Source organism: Ambystoma mexicanum, chromosome 8, assembly GCF_040938575.1.
Source record: "Ambystoma mexicanum isolate Mex_15411 chromosome 8, UKY_AmexF1_1, whole genome shotgun sequence".
NCBI lineage: Eukaryota > Metazoa > Chordata > Amphibia > Caudata > Ambystomatidae > Ambystoma > Ambystoma mexicanum.
This window is the reverse complement of record NC_090929.1, coordinates 1077110715-1077132073: the sequence shown is the minus strand read 5'-3', so window position 1 is coordinate 1077132073 and position 21359 is coordinate 1077110715. Positions and strand designations below refer to the sequence as shown.

Below are 21359 nucleotides of genomic sequence, written 5' to 3'. Positions count from 1 at the left end.
CGTTCTTCATCCTACCGACATCAACGCGGAAACACCACGAACAGACAATTACAAACCTGAACAACAAATAACCTCAAAACAAAATCCACTATAACCTAAACGCAAGGTCAATGTGCAAATATTCAACTGAAATATACGACCTCCTGTCAGAAGGAGGCATAGACATCCTATTTGTAACCAAAACATGGCTAGACGACAACTACAAGATCACCCTCAACAACTGCCTGCCTGAAAACTTCAAATGCATCCAAACAAACAGAAAATCCAAAAGAGTGGGGGGGCTAGCGATCATCCACAAAGAACATCTGGCCATCAAATTGGAAGATCCACTAAACATCGAGAAATGCAAATCCTTAATACTACGACTTTCAGTAAATCCCAAAACTAACCTGAAATTCATCCTGATATACAGACCACCAACCTACGATGCGACTTTCATAGACGCTTTCACGGAAGCAATCACCACCCTAGCCATCAAATACAACCATCTGATCATCCTCAGAGACTTCAACATTTGGTTCGACGAAGAAAAATCCTTAACCGCCCAACTAGCAGCCATGAACCTACAACAACTAGTCAAAGGAGCAACCCATTCAGCAGGGCACACACTTGACGCAATCTTCGCCAACAAGGAACTTATCACCACGGCACCCCCAATTCAAATACTGTGGAGCGACCACCTCATCATTCCATTCATAATCACAACGGCTGCTGCAACTAAAAAGCAACAAGAAAAAAGACCCATCATGATGAAAAGAAATTGGAGAACCATAAAAAACTCCAACCTAACCGAGCACCTAGAACTCAGCAAACCACAAGCATCAACCATGGAAGAAGCAGACCTAGACAAAAAAGTTGCCCTACTTCATACCTGGATCGCAACAACCCTAGACGACATTGCCAAAGAAAAGCCCTTCACCCCATCACGTAAGAAAACTACAGCAAAATAGTTCACCCCACTACTCAATGCCATGAAAAGAAAAAACCGAAAACTAGAATCTGAATGGAGGACCAACAACAGCAACGCAAACAAATTGAAATTCCTACAACAGATCCGCTTATATAAAAAGGAAATACAAAAAGCGAAGAGGAAACATTACGACAACCGAATCTTCAGAGCACCAAACGGCCAAAAAGAACTATTCAAAATCATAAAATAAAAAACCCACCGGGCTGCAATAACACGCCAATTCCATCGATGAAACTCTGAGAGGACCTCGGAGACCACTTCAAAAACAAAATAACCTCCATCCAACACACCATACAATACAGACCAAGCGATCACAGCTCAAACCCCACCGACACCGACGAGGAACACGCAAACAAGCTACGAAACTTCCCAGAAATATCAGTTGAGGCTTTTGTCAAACTGGTAAACCAAAGCAACAAATCAGGCTCTCCCGAAGAGCCTTGCTCCCCGGACATATACAAAACAATTCTCAAACAAGGAACCCCCATGGAATACCACAGGAACCTTCTCAACCTCTCAATCTCAACAGGTAAAGTACCACAGGCCTTCAAATCAGCGTACATCAAGACGCTTCTCAAAGACACAACAGGAAACGTAGAGGACTTATCCAACTACAGACCCATCTCCAACATACCCTACATAGCCAAACTGCTAGAAACGTACGTCTACCAAATAACCCAAGAATTCATAGAAGAACACTACCTACTAGACCAGGCACAAGTTGGTTTCAGACCCATGAGAGGAACAGAATCAGCTCTCCTCTCAATATGGGACGACCTAAAAACAAACGCAGACTCGGACAACTGTACCGCCCTGATTCTCCTTGATCTGTCTGCAGCCTTCGACACTGTCAGCCAAGCCATCCTCATAAAGAGATTAGAAGGACTAGAGATAACAGACACTGCCCTACTATGGATCAAATCCTTCCTAACAAACAGAACAGAAACAGTATGGATGAAACCATTTAAATCCAAACCCAGAGGCTCCAAATGCGGAGTACCTCAAGGATCATCCTTCTCACCGCTTCTATTCAACATCTACATGTACCTATTAATGAAACTCATCAAAAAACACGGCCTCACATGCTACAACTACGCCGACGATACTCAAATAATCTTCAACATACAAGAATCCCGAGAAGAAAACACCACACTAGAGAACTGCCTTCGCAACATATTCAACTGGATCAACCTCAACCATCTCAAAATCAACCCAGGCAAAACAGAGATAATGATTGTATCTAAAAAAGGAGGAGACATCAACTACATCCCCTGGTCAAGAGAGCTTGGCACCACACCAGAACCATCATCAACTGTAAAAAACCTAGGGGTCCTGATGGATAACAACCTCACTCTAGAGCCACAAGTAAACTCGGTAATCAAGAAATGTTTCTTCCTCCTGCGAGCAGCAAAAAGAATCCTACCGTTCCTGTCGTTCGACAACAAAACACTTACCATCATCGATCTGATCATGTCCAGAGTAGACTATGCCAATAGCCTATACCTGGGCATGCCCGAACGACTTCTAAAAAAACTGCAACGCATACAAAATGCAGCAGCCAGACTCCTCCTCAAGCTACCCAGAAGAGAACACATCACACCCGCTCTAAAAATACTACACTGGCTACCACTAAAACAGCGAATAAAGTTCAAGTCCATATGCATCACGCACAGAGCAATACACAAACAAGGTGCACAATTCCTTAGTGACAAACTACGCCTACATCAACCGACAAGAACACTAAGATAAAGCACCGACATATGCCTGGAACCAAAACCCTACAACAGAAAAAAACTCGGAGGATCCTCTTTTTCTCACCAGGCTCCCAAAACCTGGAACGACCTACCTAAGAATATACGGAACACAACAAACCACCTAGCATTCAGGAAACTCCTCAAATCATGGCTCTTCACAGCGTAACCACAACAGAGACGCACTAGAATGCCAGACATTATAACAACGGTGGAAATAACTCTGACCTCGGCCACTCGAAACAAAGAACCAACCACCCGACAGAGCTTAAGACATCATGGAAAATAGCCACTAAAAGAGGCTCCAGAGACTGATCACATACTTAGACCCAGACGAAAGCCTCAAGTGATTCACCCACTCGTACGTACCGGACGGACCATACCCAGACCGGTAAACGCATTTAGATAAAATTGTGAATGTTGGCACGGCCTCGCTTGGATGAATTGTGTGGGTTGGCCTGCGTCGCATCTGGATGGGACCTTGAATGTTAGCATGCCCGCACCTGGGTGAAGCCTGAGTGTTGGCATGCCCGCACCTACACTGAACGTGAAGACTAGCACAGGCCACACTTAGAATTGTGGACAATTGGCCTGCGTCGCATCTAGATGGGATTGATTGAAGGACAGCATGCCCGCGCCTGGATGAAACTTGAATGCTAGCAGGTGCCACACTTAGAATTGTGAACACCAGCCTGAGTAGCATCCAGATTATGTATGAATGCTAGCATGCCCACACCTGGACAGATTTCTATACACCAGCCTGCGCCGCACCTAGAAAAGTCTGTGAATGTTGGCATGCCCACATGCGAAGGCCAATAAGTGCCACACTTAGACGAAACTGTGAATGTTAGCATGCTAAAAGTGTTGTAACCCACTAACCAATATAAGCTCAAATTCTGCATACTTATCTCACTCAAAAAACTCACACAACCATCTCTCACACAACAAGCCGCACGCACTTCACAACACTGCAACAACACATAAGCCGGAGCAATAGCACATGCGGACTGACACTGATTCAATACCCGCACCAAAGCTCAGCACCCGGTGCACACAGAGTTGAAGCTGCCAACAGAACACCACTCCTCTCACTATCCTACTCCCTCTTCACCCTACTAACCAATCCCCCCCCCCTTTTATCACTTACAAATCCGCCAGAGCGCCCGGGGACCAATTCCGTTGGTGACGGTGCGCGGTACAAATACCTTTAATATTTAACATTATCTAATAGGCGCTCGACATTCAGTTACTGTACTTACTGATCATCGGAATCTGCTCTTTCTCAAGTCAGCGAAGACACTTACTCCCAGACAAATATGTTGGTCACTGTTTTTTGCCGACTTTGATTTTGTTGTGACGTTCAGATCAGGAAGATTAAATGGGAAGGCGAATGCTTTATCCAGACAGTTTCCAGGCTGTGAGAAGGAGTTGGAGTTGCAACCAGAATCTGTGATTTCAGATGAAGATTTTGTTTCGGCTAATTCAGTTGAAAAGAAAGGCTTGCAAGAGTCAATTAAGTTGGCTGTGAGTCCTCAGCAGTTGGAGGATTGGGCATGTCTGAATGCCAGGAGAACTATTCAGAATGGTCTACCAAATTTTGAGAATAAGTTATATCTCCCAAGTGAAGATTTTAGGAAGAGGATTCTTCAAGATTGTCATGGTTCAGTTCTGGCAGGACATCCGGGCTTCCATAAGACATTGGATCTGGTTCTACGACATTTCTGGTGGGAGAGTGTAAAGGAGGATGTTTTGGATTATGTGAAAACTTGCAAAGTCTGTGCCAAAGCTAAAAGTGAGACTGGGAAGCCTGTGGGATTACTTGAACCATTACCCATTCCTCCTCGGCCCTGGTATACAATTTCTATAGATTTTATTGTAGCTCAACCTAGAGATAGAGGATATTCCACTATTTTGGTGATGGTTGATTGCTTTTCAAAGTAAAGTAATTTAAAGGCATACTCTAGTAAAAAATGTTATTGTCCCTATGGGTCGGCCATGTTTTTTTAAGGCTAAGTGGGTCGATTTTAGAAAACTTTCCTATGGACCTTACCCGAGTTTTCGTCCATTAAACGCACGCGAAAACAAGCACCTGTGAGCCGCCATTTTCTGATAATCCTATCTTTTCCCTGATCGCCCTGGCAGACCTGCTTTTGCGGCACTAAATCAATTCCCCTGAGCCTGACATTATCAAAACATTCATATTCCCCGCCTCTCTCTGTGACGTTTTTGTGCTGCGTAGGCAAACGCGCCCAGTTGTCTTCTGCGCGACTCCACACAGAACCCGGAAACCAACACAGATCAACTCACAACACAGCGCGCCACAATTCGGAATATGAAACTGTACTTTACAATGAAACAGCAACACGGTACATTTGGTAAAGTACATTTATTTGGCATCAAATGTTTAGAGATTATTCATATGAACTCCGGAAGCCATTTATTTTCTTTTATCTGTATCCGCAATAACTGTTCCATTTCATCTTGAGTCACGCGCTGTTCCATTATGGCACACAGGGTGTTCATTTTCGTAAAAAGAATCACTTTGTAAGCACGGTGAACCGCAAGGCTGTTCCATCAACTAGGCACTAGTCCAGCCTAAAATGTGTTATGTTACTTCTAGCCACTAGTACAGCGTAAGGGCATGTGGGCCCTTGGCGATCATCCCATAATATGGTGATCGTGCTCCAGTTGTTGACACAAAGCTGCAGGTGTCTGCTGAAGAATCCGTCCACCGGTGTCTCAAACAGGTGGCAGTTGCAGAACGGGATGAAATACCTGTTAAGAAAACAAATAATTGATAATTAGTCTCGCTAGCCGAACTTCATTAATATTACTCATTTCATTTATTACGGCCGATCAGAAACTATTTGCTTGCAAGGGTAGTTCAATGGAGTATGTTGTTCTCTAACATAAATGCGAAAAGTAACGAGATAAATCGAGGGCAACACACAATGATAAACGACACTCTACATGCATGAGGAATGATATGATATATGATATGGCATTTGTAACGCGCGTATACTCAAGTGTTTCTAGGCGTGACGAGGCAGGTGGGGAACAAGGGCAGACAGACAACGATCCTACTGGGCCAGGTGTCTTTCTGATCGCGCATGGGGAAGGGCTGTACATGGTTAGTTGAATACAATTTAAATAATTGGGCCAGCTGTTGGCAAGTGCAAGGTAAATGCCGGGACAAGGGGCTGAAGGGTACAGAGACAGTCCCGTGGTGCAGGGAAAAGTGGCTGGGCCAAGGAGCGAGATCAGTGACACCGGTGATCCTGCATGCCGATGTGCCCACTACGAATAGTTTTAACATCTTTTACGGTCTTCATTCATTCATTTATTCATGCATCCATTCATTAAATCTTCATTCTGGTATAAAAGCGTGTAAAGATTTACTTACATTATATTTGAAATTTCCATTGTGTCTCTTCGTAATGCAGTCTGTAAAACGGACCGTGCTCTTGACAATGATTTTTCGTATACTGACCTAAAACTGAAACTCGGTCTAGTTTCTGAATTTTCTGCCTTATCGTCTCTTACGTTATTGCGCACTCCCTTCAAAGGTAGTTCTTTCTGCATGGTCCCTGTATCAAGGTCAAAAAACAATAGACCCTTATACTTCCAGTGCGACTTGTGGGCCTCATCTGTGCACTGTCCTTCGCATTCTTTATTTGCAACATCACGTAGTATAGGCATCTATGAGAACTTGAAGTTTTGAACCCGTCTATGTAGTGCGCCTCAATGTGCAAATGCGAACTGGCTTCTCTCCCAAATGCCACGGCCTGCTTGGCTGGCGCGTTCTAAGTGCCCCAATTTTTTCCCCGTTGTCTGCGAGCTTTGCAGCCCAAATTGAGACATTTAATTTTTTGCGGAAGGTCAGGGAAAGTATAAAGTACCACAGGAGTTGAGTTAAAAGTGAGATTTATTGTTTGTTTGTTTTATTTTTCGCAATACGCAAGCCTCCCCTCCGTTAACAGTGCGCAGCATTTACATTTACATGAGATGAGACATGAGAAAAATATATACATACACATATGTGAGGTGAATAGAGAGAATTCAAAGATGACACCCAGCCTAGGTTTACAGGTACACTGTACAATAACATTTATTTACAAAAATACAATCCTATTGCAATTATTTAAACCGCGATTTGTACTTTACAATCAGCTGTGCATCGGGTGGGCATGGCACAGTCGCAATGTTTGGTGGCAATGGATCACTGCTCTGTACAGAAACTCTTTTCGAGCAATTTCCGTGTAGTTCGCCGTTTATTCTTCTTTGTTACCCAAGAAGTTGTGTACATGTCCAAGGAAAAGTGCCGGCTGCAGATGCGGTATCGATCGCCCCTCTTGTCCTGTAAGACTTGTTGGACTCTACTTTCCAGCTCATCCAGTGGAAATCCGCAATGTCTGACCCATTCTCTTATTCGATCAACAGTTTTCGGGAATACATGCATTGTAGTTCCTTCAGATTTCGCATGGGTCTTCGAAGGGCAACCGCTAATCGAACAGGCAGGCATTGTTGATAAATCTGAAAAGTAAATATCGACATTATTATACAATCTTCAAGAATAAAGATTTGATACAAAAGTAAATGAATCATACAATGATCAATGCAAGGTTTGTTTTGGTCGCAGGAACTGTACCAGTTCATTATGTGCAGCTTAGTATTTGCATAAATTGCAGAAATGTATAAATGATGTGACTAAAATCTGAACATGTGACTCATCCCTTGGCTGTTCTGTATTGCACGAGAAGGAAACATGCTTACATTATAGACTGGACCCCCGAAGGATGCAATTCGATGACAATAGACACAGATGAAAATAAATAGATCTATTGCTAGCATAGCAATGGAAACTCTAGTCAATAGCAATGAGACCAGTGAACATAGCACTATTGTGTACTCTACTCGCAAATAGATAGAAATTTAAAAATCTGCGAAATATGACTAGGATACATGGCCTTACCTTGACCAACAAACAGTTGGATTCAGCAAGCAGAGCAGTATGTTGCAGGAGAATAGGTGGATGGCCACAGGTAGCACACTGATGGGTTTGCTCTAAGCGGTCACAGAAGTTCACGGATAGCACGACGACGACCAGATTAGCGTAGATCTCGGTGATTGCCAGGTAACACGTTCAGGAGTTGACTTGCAAAGCACAAAGATGTTCTCATGAGACATATCAAGTGGTTTATAAAGTATTTGGAACAGGGGTGTGTTGAATGACGTATGTATGTCGTGGTCTTAGGGGGGCGGCCTGCTTCAAGGGGAGGCCTGGCTGGAGACACGAGGTCTGAGTAGGCCATGTGAACAATGGCCCCTTGGCGTGGGACACCTTTTGAAGTGTACATGTAGTTTGGCACCTTGGCCGTTTGCGCCCCGGACAGCCCCCCATGCCAGCGAGCATCCACCGGCGCGAACCGCCTTTGATACAGGGGGGTGGGATGGATGGGCCTGGGGCGTGCAGATAAGGCACAGGAAGACTGCTGAATGGAGACACACTTATGTGGATTGCAGGGGGGCGGCCTGCTTCAAGGGGAGGCCTGGCTGGAGACACGAGGTCTGAGTAGGCCATGTGACCGATGGCCCCTTGGCGTGGGACACCTTTTCAAGTGTACATGTAGTTTGGCACCTTGGCCGTTTGCGCCTGTCACAGCCCCCCATGCCAGCGCTCATCCCCGGGTGCGAACCGCCTTTGATAGAGGGGGGTGGGATGGATGGGCCTGGGGCGTGCAGATAAGGCACAGGAAGACTGCTGAATGGAGACACACTTATGTGGATTGCAGGGCGGCGGCCTGCTTCAAGGGGAGGCCTGGCTGGAGGCACGGGGTCTGAGGAGGCCATGTGAACGATTGCCCCTTGGCGTGGGACACCTTTTGAAGTGTACATGTACTTTGGCACCTTGGCCTTTCGCGCCCCGGACAGCCCCCCCCCCATGCCAGCGAGCATCCACCGGCGCGAACCGCCTTTATATGAATATACAGTATATCGCCTTTATATGAATGATACTATATCGTTGCTTATCAATAACAAATGCCACATAACGCAGATTCTTGTGAGCACAGACCCACACTTCAACCAGTGTATTATAGTGGCCAAGACCCGAAGGCCTGTATAATCCAATGGTAATTGATAGTATAGATATATGTGATTCATTTAAAAAATCGAGACAAACTTTGTTAAAATAAATGTGGTGTTTTATTTTGTATCTTATTTTCATGAAAAAAAATAATTAGAAGACTTTAAAGGTTCTACAGGTCAGGTTACAGCACAGCGAGAGAAAATCCCCTGTACTGACCGCTGTCACTCGGGAACGTGTCTCTAATGGCACGAACGGCACAGGCGGGTATCACTCTTCGAACGCGGTGTCCAAGCCTCCCGTGAAGCCACCATGTATAGGAACGATAGGCCACCAGCCTGTACCACCTGTGAAAAGGAATGAAACAAACTGTTTTTAAATGACCCAGATAAGTTTAATAAAAGTTTGTTGTCAATGACAATTCTTGTAACTAATGGCATTTTACACGGACAAATGCTATCTAGACAATGCACACTATTGAACTACCTACATGCGTTACAATGATATGTAGATGTAATTTTGGATATAGTAGAAGAACATGAAATAGGAGTGGCATGACATGCAGAGTATACTTACTCGTTACTCGGATTACGAGGACGAACAGTTGCTCGAAGTTCGTGCATAAGCACCATCAAGATTCTCAACACGGCCCGTGTGAGGCAGGCTGCCCTGAAGTCTGGCAGCTCGGTAATGCATTGCGGTTGTGGCTTGCCTTCCAAAATGTACGCCAGGCATCCCGAGTTTTCTCGGCAGCAGCAGTTCTCGGCCTCGGTTGGCATTAGCTCGCACCGATTGCATGTGCACCAGGTGGAGACGCCGTCCATGTGACTAGGCCCAGGCTCTTCATCTGTTGAATCGTCCTCCCAACTGCCGTCCGAATCCCCATCGTTTTCGCGTGCTTCCCTTTCCAGTAGTTCCTCCTCGTTATACTCGGGCTCGTACATGTAGGGCATTATTGTAGCCATTGTGTGGTAAACAGAGTAAAATAATTTACCGAGATGGTACAGGTGTTTACACGGGCTACAAGCGACGAAGGTAGCTGACCAGAGCACTGAAACGAGTCACAGAATACTCAAAGTAACACAGAGAGAGGAATGGAATCGAAAATCGGCTGCTTTGTGTTGTGAAACGGTCTGTTTATACTTATTGAGGAGAGAGGCGTCCTGCCATTTCCATGGCGACACGTCATTAGCTGAAGCGCAGCGAATGTTGACACGAGACGTGCTTTGGCGTTGGGAAATGGGCGGTACGAGTCTGCTGATGTCAGGCTCAGGGGCGGGGGAATTGATTTAGTGCCGCAAAAGCAGGTCTGCCAGGGCGATCGGGGAAAAGATAGGATTATCAGAAAATGGCGGCTCACAGGTGCTTGTTTTCGCGTGCGTTTAATGGACAAAAACTCGGGTAAGGTCCATAGGAAAGTTTTCTAAAATCGACCCACTTAGCCTTAAAAAAAAATGGCCGACCCATAGGGACAATAAAAATTTTTACTACAGTATGCCTTTAATTCCCATGAAGGGGGAAGTTACAGTCTCAGATGTAGCTCAGAAGTTTATCCAGGAAATTGTATGATTGCATGGGGTGCCTAGTCAAGTTATTTCAGATAGAGGGCCACAATTTGTGTTGAGATTTTGGAAGGAGTTTTGTAGGAGATTGGGATTGGAAATGAAATTAACATCAGGTTATCATCCTGAGGCCAATGGTCAAGTGGAAAGAATTAATCAGGAACTAGAGAAATATTTACAATGTTTTGCAGAGCGGGTCAATTTGTTGTGGACGGCGGAGTTTGCGTATAATAACTCTACTAAAAATTCCACTTCTATGTCTCCTTTCCTTTGTGGAAGGGGTTACAATCCACATTTTTTATGTGAGGATGATGGAGTGAATATGACTTGTCCAGCAGTGGAGGATACAATTAAGATTATAGAGAAGGGTTGGTCTAGAGCAAGGGAGATTTTGCAAAAGAGTAAGGCTAACTATAAGAGATTTGCAGATTTTAAAAGAAGGAAGGGTCCTAATTACTCTAAAGGAGATTTAGTGTGGTTATCTGTCATAAACATCAGATTAAAGGGAAAAAATAAATTTTGTCCAAGATTTGTGGGTCCGTTTGAGATTGAGGAAGTAGTGGTACCGGTTTCTGTAAAACTCAAATTAACTTAAAAATCCATCCGGTTTTTCATGCGAGTCTGTTGAAACTAGTGTCTAAAGGAATCAGAATGAGGCCTGTTCCCAAACCTATTGTGCTAGAAACCAATTCTGAAGAATTTGAGATTAGATGAATTCTTGATTCCAGAAAATCCAGGGGAAGGATTCAATATCTGATTGATTGGAAAGGATTCGGACCTGAGGAAAGAACTTTGGAGTGGGAGTCAGATATTCATGCGAGAAGGTTGTTATCTAAGTTTCACAGGAAGAATCCTAATAAACCAGCCTGACGGCAGGGCCTGAGGAGGGGCTACTGTCAGGTCTGGCCGGTCTGAGTAACAGGTGGTCAGGTTGCTAGTAAGGATGGGAGAGTTGATTTAGGGAATGTATCATAGTTATGAGTAGAGGTTAAATAGTTAAAGTGGAGATGAATTATAAATCTGATTAATAATCAGATATGCATGATATGGTGTTTAAATACCTTTTGGTTTGTTGATCTTAACTACTGTCCATCAGAGTGAGGGTTCCCCAAGCCAACATGGAGGAGGTGGTGCTGGTCTCTGATTGGGGTGGATTAGGGACTTCTGACCTCTACCAGAGTTCTCAACTGCCTTTCAATGTTCACCTTCAAGGAGGAAGGTCCTATCCAAGGTAAGGTCCTGTTTCAAGGCCTTCTGTGAGGACTTTAGGTGGAAAAAACTGTAATCTGTCAGGTTTTCAGCAGTCCTGATCTACGTGGGACAAGCTCAGCTGGTTGTTTGGTGGGAATGCAGCGTTTGAATCTAAAGGAAAGAGTTGAATCAACTTACAAGTCTGTTTAACTTAGGTATTTAGGGAAATCTTCATGAGAGACTTTGGCAAGAACGTTCTGTTTTCAAGTTGTTTTGGAAGTTACTGACTTTATGAAGCTGCATTTCAAATGACTCTCTGTGGTTAACGTTACTTAGAGGTCTGCCACTCAAGACATAATTTCCATTTTCAAACTGAACGCTCTTGTTGCTTGGAGTATCTCTGTTAATCAGATTCAAGTGCTGCTGCGAGTCGCTCTCAGCGTCTCTCTTCAAATATCAGTGCTGCGCAACTGTAAAGGATTAGTGAACAACGTTGTTGATTTAACAACGCTGTTCACCCGTTTGCGCATGCGCGAAGGAGCGGTGCCATATAAAACATCCAAGAACGCAGTTCGCATCTGTTCTGAATCCTGAATCTTCCTCGTAGATCAGAGCGCGTACTGCGTTAAAGTGTTAACAGTCTCCGAAGAATTTTGTACATAATACAATAACTAGGGGCAGAGAGAATGTCGGAGTGCGGCGCATGCGCATTAGGGCTCTTAGTGAATCAGAACTGTGTGAGTGATTCACAAAGATAAAGGGACAGCGCGTTTGTGCTTAGGGACTTCAAAGCTGATCTGCATGTGTGCGCTAAGCAATCCCTTCCTGAATCAGTAATGAAAACAATATACTAAATGGATTTAGTAAAGAAATGTGACAATTAACTTTCTGGAGAGAATTAAAGTATAATAGTGATTATCTGATGACAATTAAAGTTGCTTGAGAAGGTAACAAAAGTCAAGTCAGGAAACACAAACTGAGTAGAAACCTTTGTTCTGTGAAGTCACATGAACTCCACCATTGGAAGCAACATATGTAAAACAGTTCCTCTTGTCTATCGGGCTATCTGGTTAATTTAATCTCCAAGTCTTCTAACAAGATTTGGCAGGTATGAGGTCACGATGTGTAGCAAGATTTTGAGTGAGTTTAGTATTGTATTTTCCTCTGTTAACCTTTATTTCTTCCTCTACAGATTGCAGCTGCTCAGGAGTAGGAGTCTGCCGTTTTTTCTTTTATCCACTTCCCCTTTTCCCTTGGGAGTGCTTGTTTCTCAACTGGGTATGTAAATAGTTGTCATTCAGATGTTCTTGAGGGATCTGTGGGGCTCAGCATCTTCTGTGGACCAGTAAGGCAGGGCCGGACAGTCCCTTTGGAAGGAGGGGGGGGACTAGATGGCTGTCTAAATGGCCATCGCCCCTGAGTTGTCTCTGGGCCCCGCCGTTGCGGGACCAGGTCGAGGACCTGCTGGCGTTGCAGCTTTGGTAAGAGGCAGGGCTGACTAGGGCCAATCAAATGTGGGAGGAGAGGGACTTTCATTTCCTTAGGTAGTCTGGAGGAGTGCCTGGGTGTTGGAAAGCTATCTGTGTTCCTCTACCTTCAGTTGAAGGGAATGCTGATGGACGGCCAGTGGGGTAAGAACCTCTGGAGGGGGTTGACGAATTTTGAGCAGCTCCTGCTCACAAAGGCGGGCTCTCTGGGGCTTATTGCTCGGATATATACGTCAATACTCTTGGCGGAAGCTAGGGACCCACTCCCAGCCAGGATCAGATGGGAATAAGACCTGGGGAAGGAGATTGACGTCTTATGGGTGCACATGTGTAGGAGAGTCTTGCACTCGATGGTTTCCCTGAAATTTAGACATCAGGCCCTACAATTTTTACATAGATGGCACTACCTATCGGCTGTGTTAGTTAGGATGTGCAAGGCGTGTGACTCATGCTGCTGGATGTGTCACCGGGTGATGGGGGACTACAGTCACATGTGGTGGGGTGCCCTAGAGTGCAATATTTTTGGAGGCAAGTGTTATCGTTGATCAAGGGGGTTCACAGGGAGCTCTTGCAGTGGTTTTTCATTTGTGGGGTGAAATTAGACGAGGAGGAAGAGGTGAAGGATGGGCATATGGTACGGGTTATGTTGGTGGCCACTATATGCTGCTTAGCCCTGCTGTGGAAAAGCCTGTGTATGTCTGTGGAAATAGAATGGGTGGCAAAGGTTCAAGCCATACACGATATGGAGTTCATTACCTTTTGGACGAGTCCTGGTCCAATATTGGAGGTCTGTGGCTAACCTTTTTTGAGAAGTACGGCTGGTGAACAACACTGGGGGTTGGGGTTTAATCCATGGTTGGGCCACCTGGTTTGAACATAAAAGAGTCTCCATGTCGCAGCCTACAGCCCCAGACACCACTTGATATATGTGCCCATGGGTGTTGCTAGGTCTGGAAAAGATCTGTGGCCATGCTAATGTTGGGACTGTTGGGACTCGGGCTAGCCTTTTGGTTGGAGCCCCTGGTCTTCTATCCGGGGTTACAACCAAAAGACCCAGGGCTATAGCCCCCTCAGCCCTCATCCTGCCCCTAGCAATGCCTCTGTATGTGCCTCATTGTGAAACAGTTGTTAAGCCAGCCCTAGGATCTTGAGACTGTCCGATCCAGAGGGGGTGGACAACCCTAGGTATGAACCTACTGGAGTCGATCAGAGCCAGCTGCATGGTGTGGGGGGGTGAGGGATGGGTGAGATGCAGGGGGATAACTGTCGGGAGGGGTGTTATCCCAGGTTGGCTTTTGATGCGGGAGATGCAAAATGGTGTGTAATGCCTTATTTGAAAAGGCATTAAAGTTACAAAAAAATTTAAATACAGATGTGAAGATAATCAGTAGAATTCTGCAAGGGTGGCTCCTTACCTGGTCGCCAAAGACCAAGCAGGATTTATACACATGAGGTATATGTCCCTTAGCTTGCATAGACAATGCCTGGTGCTTGACTGGGTGAGAGGCAATCGCAGGGAATGTGCATTAGCAAGTCTGGACGCCGCAAAAGCACTCAACTCTGTTGACTGGTGGTATATGCAAGCGCCACTGCGAAGGTATGGGTTTGGTCTAAAGATACGAAGATGGATATTGATTGTGTAAACAACCCGATAGCCAGGCTTAGAGCTAGTGACATCACACCTGAGCCCTTTAGTATGTGTAGAGGTACCAGACATGGGTGTCCCTTGTCACCACTACTGTTCGCCCTCATTATAGAGCCACCTGCGAACAGCCTTAGAACGAAATGTGAGGACCAAGGCATTAGTGCGGCAGGAGCCCAACATGTGGTTTTGTTATATGCGGATGACATCCTATTATACATGAGGGATTCGAAAACCACAATGGCTTTTATGCTTTAGGAGACCTGTATGTTTTTGTTAGGTTTCTGGCCTATACATTAACTGGCCTGAGCCAGTCCTGTATCCCCTACCTGGATCCAGTGAGCTAGAGAAGGGTAATTTTCCACTTAGATGTCGAGTGATTCATTCAAATACCCAGGGCTATGGGGTAATGCAGATTTTGACATTGTGTACAGGGAGAACTTGGAATATATGGTACCTAAATTGAATAATCCGGTGACTACTTGGGCTAATTTACCATTATCGATCCACGGGAAAATTGCTGCTGCAAAGATACTTATCCTACCTTTAGCGTCCTCTTCCTTTATCTCTCAGATTTAGAAAGGAAACAGTCCTCTGTCCATGACGAGGGCCTAGGCTCGGCATGGGAAGACGGGGCTACCGGCAAAGTTTTGGTAGTTGCCGTTTGTGTAATAAAGAGGTTACATGTACATCCACAGCTCCATGCTTTATGTCATGAGGCCTGCTTGATTATATTGTATCCTGATTGATATTTAACACTGGTGACAAGGCTTTGCCTTGAAGATCCAACCTGATCAACGGAGCACCTGTGAATTGTCCCGCTGCCGTGCAACGCAGTACCGGCAGCCCTGGGCACAGTCAGCCCATGCTTTGAGGGACAGTCCGTGTGCATGCTCCCACCCGGAAACATATCACACTGAACTGCTGCAGCCACGCTGGCACATGCTTCCACATGCTCCCTAATCTACATTTCTCACTTGTCTGCAATGGCACATGCTCCACATGCCTACAAGACGGCAAATTCTCCCTTTTCATCACGACAGCACAGTGCGCATAGTGAACAATGCAGTGCAACATGTCAGGGGATCAGACTGTTAGCAGCTCTTTGTCACAAGTCTCCCCACCCCATGTGGACAGAATGGAAAGTGGAAATAAATCAGTGCAGTTATAGGCAGTTACACACTTTGACATCACGGACACCAGCAGTTTAGCACCACGGTGGAACCGATGGCTAGAAGAACTTCAAACTTCTACAAGCGCATCCATGATGTGAGGCTCTTCGCTGATGATACTCCTCAGATGGCATCTCTCACCCAGCACCAACTAAGGTAAGCCCACTGGGGCCTTACACTGATGAAACTGCGTGCAGCGTGAAATTATCTGTCTGTTTTTGCCAGCGACTGCATCCCGACCGTAATTTAATTGCAGAATTGTAGTGAGAATCAAAGCTGATATCGGATGCCTACCTTCAACTATCTGTTTTGCACAGTATTTTACCGCCATGCCGCAAGCCACACATCATTTACTTTGAGAAAAAACCTCTTCAAAAAGGCGGCCGCGCTTTTTGGCACCAGAGTGCCTGTCCTATCTTCCTAGAAAGGCAGGCGTCTGCTGTGATTGGCCATTTACCCAGCAAAAAGGGCCAATCGGGAGCCTGCAGGCGAATGCCAGCTTCCCACCAAAGGCCCACTCTCAAGGCCCTGTTTGCCCCTGTTCGCGTCGGGGTGTGGAGCACCGAGTCTAAGACGCCCCGTATCCTAGGTAAGCACCCCCTGGTATGCTCATACGCCCTTATCACCAGTGCTTTGTTCCATTGCTTCACTACCACGGTCTACGACCATCCCATAGTCTGGCCGGCTAACCTACTGTCACGCGCTAGCCCTGTGGCTTCTCCCTTGCTCCTGAACAGCCTAAATCAATTACCGAATGAACAACTTCATAATCGCCTAAGTACTGTTCCTTAATGGCGCACGCGCGGAGTCTACTTCTGTGCTCTGCAGTGAAGGTACTAACTGTGCAGTGTTAACACCAGTGTGTTGCTACCTGCTCGCACACAACACTGTGGCGCTTTCTGCCTTTATATTGTCTCCAACATCCTACTGCATTTCCCATAGTGCTGCATAGCATATTGTTGATTCTAGTCTAAAGGGCGACTTGCTACTTTTCGCCACTGTTTAACTATATACACCTGAAAAGGAACACAGCTAACACAGCCTCCCTGATGAGAGTTTGAGACTTGAAAGTACTTGGAGGAGTAGAACTAACTAATGTGCTTTGGAACTGTAGCAGTTGGGATTTAACCCTGGTAATTTTTGAACATTGTTGGGACTATTTGCATCTGGGATTCAGCCCTGTTATTATTTTTTGAACTGTGTTGGGATTCAACCCTGTTATTACTTACATCAGGATTAAATGACTTGGAACCAGAGTGCGCGCCTGACCTTCTTTTTCTACTTAATGTTACAGGAGACCCGGGCTCCAGAGGCAGCAGCACCGGGGCTATTATGCCCCCACTTTGGAGAGCCATATTCATGGTTTTCCCCCCTCCCCCTATTGTGGGTAAGATTTGTGTTTGGAGGGGAGTTGGTTCCTGGTCTCCTGAATGAAACACTTGTGCCATCACTACAATAACCAGAATCCTTTGAGACTGAAATTGAATGAAATTGAAAAAAGTAATTAGCAACACCTGAAAAGGAACACAGCTAACACAGCCTCCCTGATGAGAGTTTGAGACTTGAAAGTACTTGGAGGAGTAGAACTAACTAATGTGCTTTGGAACTGTAGCAGTTGGGATTTAACCCTGGTAATTTTTGAACATTGTTGGGACTATTTGCATCTGGGATTCAGCCCTGTTATTATTTTTTGAACTGTGTTGGGATTCAACCCTGTTATTACTTACATCAGGATTAAATGACTTGGAACCAGAGTGCGCGCCTGACCTTCTTTTTCTACTTAATGTTACAGGAGACCCGGGCTCCAGAGGCAGCAGCACCGGGGCTATTATGCCCCCACTTTGGAGAGCCATATTCATGGTTTTCCCCCCTCCCCCAATTGTGGGTAAGATTTGTGTTTGGAGGGGAGTTGGTTCCTGGTCTCCTGAATGAAACACTTGTGCCATCACTACAATAACCAGAATCCTTTGAGACTGAAATTGAATGAAATTGAAAAAAGTAATTAGCAACACCTGAAAAGGAACACAGCTAACACAGCCTCCCTGATGAGAGTTTGAGACTTGAAAGTACTTGGAGGAGTAGAACTAACTAATGTGCTTTGGAACTGTAGCAGTTGGGATTTAACCCTGGTAATTTTTGAACATTGTTGGGACTATTTGCATCTGGGATTCAGCCCTGTTATTATTTTTTGAACTGTGTTGGGATTCAACCCTGTTATTACTTACATCAGGATTAAATGACTTGGAACCAGAGTGCGCGCCTGACCTTCTTTTTCTACTTAATGTTACAGGAGACCCGGGCTCCAGAGGCAGCAGCACCGGGGCTATTATGCCCCCACTTTGGAGAGCCATATTCATGGTTTTCCCCCCTCCCCCAATTGTGGGTAAGATTTGTGTTTGGAGGGGAGTTGGTTCCTGGTCTCCTGAATGAAACACGTGTGCCATCACTACAATAACCAGAATCCTTTGAGACTGAAATTGAATGAAATTGAAAAAAGTAATTAGCAACACCTGAAAAGGAACACAGCTAACACAGCCTCCCTGATTAGAGTTTGAGACTTGAAAGTACTTGGAGGAGTAGAACTAACTAATGTGCTTTGGAACTGTAGCAGTTGGGATTTAACCCTGGTAATTTTTGAACATTGTTGGGACTATTTGCATCTGGGATTCAGCCCTGTTATTATTTTTTGAACTGTGTTGGGATTCAACCCTGTTATTACTTACATCAGGATTAAATGACTTGGAACCAGAGTGCGCGCCTGACCTTCTTTTTCTACTTAACTATATACAGTACTGCATCGCATACAGCCATCGGCTGTCCCTAAGACTTGCGAGGTTCCACTTACTTCTGCTGCATATCCTACTGTGCTGCTTATCATTCCGCTGCATTTATCCTTGTGGGTTGTACTCCGCATCTTGCTGTATACCATATTGTTGCATTTAGTCCAGAGGGTTGTATTGTGCTTCTTGCTGCTTATCATTTCTTTGCATTTAACCTAGAGGGTTGTATTCTGCATTTTGCTGTATACCATATTGTTGAATTTAGTCCAGAGGGTTGAATTGTGCATCTTGCTGCTTATCATTTCTTTGCATTTAACCTAGAGGGTTGTATTCTGCATTTTGCTGCATACTACATTGCTGCATTTAACCTAGAGGATTGTACTCCGCATCTTACTGTATACCATATTGTTGCATTTAGTCCAGAGGGTTGTATTGTGTATCTTGCTGCTTCTCATTTCTTTGCATTTAACCTAGAGGGTTGTATTCTGCATGTTGCTGCATAGTATATTGCTGCATTTAACCTAGAGGGTTGTAACTACGCATCTTGCTGCATACTATATTGCTGCATTTAACCTAGAGGGTTGTATTCTGCATTTTGCTACATACCATATTATTGCATTTAGACCAGAGGGTTGCATCCTGCATCTTGTTGTTCATCACCTTCTGGCATGTAGCTTAGAGGGTTGTATATTGAATTTTGCTGCCCTTCATTCTGCTATACCGAGCCTTATGCTACACCTGCAAGTTCCCACCAACTCTTACACTGCTCGCTCATAAACAACCTTAGATTTCTAACACATGATTCTTGCTCCCTTTTACATGGCCACCTTAAAGAGAGTAACGCTCACCAGGGCTACCCTTTTACCACTGTTTCACACTATAGCACCTACAAGGTTCTTGCCCTCCCATCAGCCTCATTCACCTCAGCCCGCTGTGAACTCAGCTCCAGCCAACAATGTCTATTGTCCCTTCACCCCCGCTGAATGGATCCATCTTTTCGCATCCCCACCTACGCCACTGTCAGAATCCGCCGCTACTTGCCCTCGTAGTGTAGCCAACGGATTCTTCCCAACAATATAACCTACTGTCTGAATGCCAAAACCAGACAGCAGGATCTATTCTTTGAAAGAATTGGTCCCACGAACACAGGAAGACAGCAGCCGGAACACGCAGATAGACCTACAGACAAAATTACACTAATTAATCTTGCGTAATTCCAAATTGATGTCATGAACTGTAAAGTTTCAGCACTAACCTTAATAATAAGATAGCACTGGCAAAACCAACTGTTACTAATCGTTCTTCCTGATGGGCTGTGATGACACGTGGAATCTGGAGCAATATAGAAATGAAAACACCCCAATGAGAATGTAGAGCAGCAGGTAGCAGAACCGGAGAAACCCTTTCGACTGTACCCGACGAAACGAGGATGCCTAACGGAATGTCTCAGTCCAGAAGCTCACCCGCCGAAACGTGGACACCTAACGGGATTGAAAACACACAACAGAGGTCACCAGTCTGTGTGTAACAATCCGCGGGGTGCTCCAACTCCAGTTGATGGCTGGCCGGGTACGTGGAAGTAAACCAAGTCCAAAAAACAATCCAGGGGACGATTCCAAGTCAGTGGATATCAATGAGTAGCAAGAGCACGGTCAACGAAGCAGGTAGGGCAAATTCGAAGCAATTTCAGGTAACGTTCCGGGTCGAGACCAAAGTCGATAGGCACACTGCAAACGAGGCCGACTTGGATGAGGCAAAGCAGTCCAGTAAACTTTTCCGGGTCGGCAGGATGAAGACAGAACAAGATTGAGACAGAACAAATCGGACAAGGGATAGAACAAGGAATCCAGACAAAGGCAAGTTCAAAGACCAGGTAAGCATAAGACAAAAAAACCAGCAAGAAACAGGATTCAAATACTTCAGCAAATTCAGAAGCACAGCGGAACCGGTAGGAGGTGCTTAAATGTCACAATACTGCAACACGTGACCACGGAGCGGCGTAGGCCATCATAGACGCCGCAAACGCGTTGTCAAGCGCCATGGCAACCTTCAATCCGGGCGTAGCGTCCTTTCCTGTGGAAAAGCACAGAACTCTGGTCCTTGTGGTGTGGAAACCGTACGGAAAGGTAATGATGCCTGAACTTGGGCATGGGCAGAAAATTAAGGTGGGAGTGGGACACCAGATGGACTTTACTCCTTGAGTGCCTGAGTCTGTGGGTTGATCTGATCACATGAGAGGAGCATGATGTATGGGCCGTAGAAGGACATGGATTCCTGACAGTACCCTCTCCCAAAGAACGCCTCACTCTGCGTAAGGACCAGAAGTCAGACAGAAGAGAAGAGGTGTGAACCTTCTTAGCAGGCTCCCAAGTAAGATCTTCAGGACCGTAGCCTTTCCAGTCAATCAAGTACATGTGTACCCCATTCTTAACTTTAGTGTCCAATATAATATTGACTTCATATTCATCTGAACCCAACACAGCTGGAGGGTGTGCATGTTTCAGTAACTGAACACCCACCTGCACTGGTTTCTGAAGAGAAACATGGAACACGGGATGAATTTTCCAGGCCACTGGTAAAGCCAATTTCATGGCAACCGGATTTCTAACCTCCGTTATAACATAAGGACAAATGAAATGTGGCCGAAGGGTCTTTTTACCCAGTAAATTAAGGTGTTTAATAGACAACCAAACCTTCATGGTTGTCTATTAAACACCTT

At 45.2% G+C, this 21359-nt stretch overlaps 1 protein-coding gene across 1 annotated transcript in view; it reads right to left on the bottom strand.

The window, feature by feature from the left end:
• Positions 1–21359, bottom strand: part of LOC138472746 (mucin-17-like) — a 488838-nt gene that overhangs the window by 51950 nt on the left and 415529 nt on the right. The window lies entirely within an intron of this gene.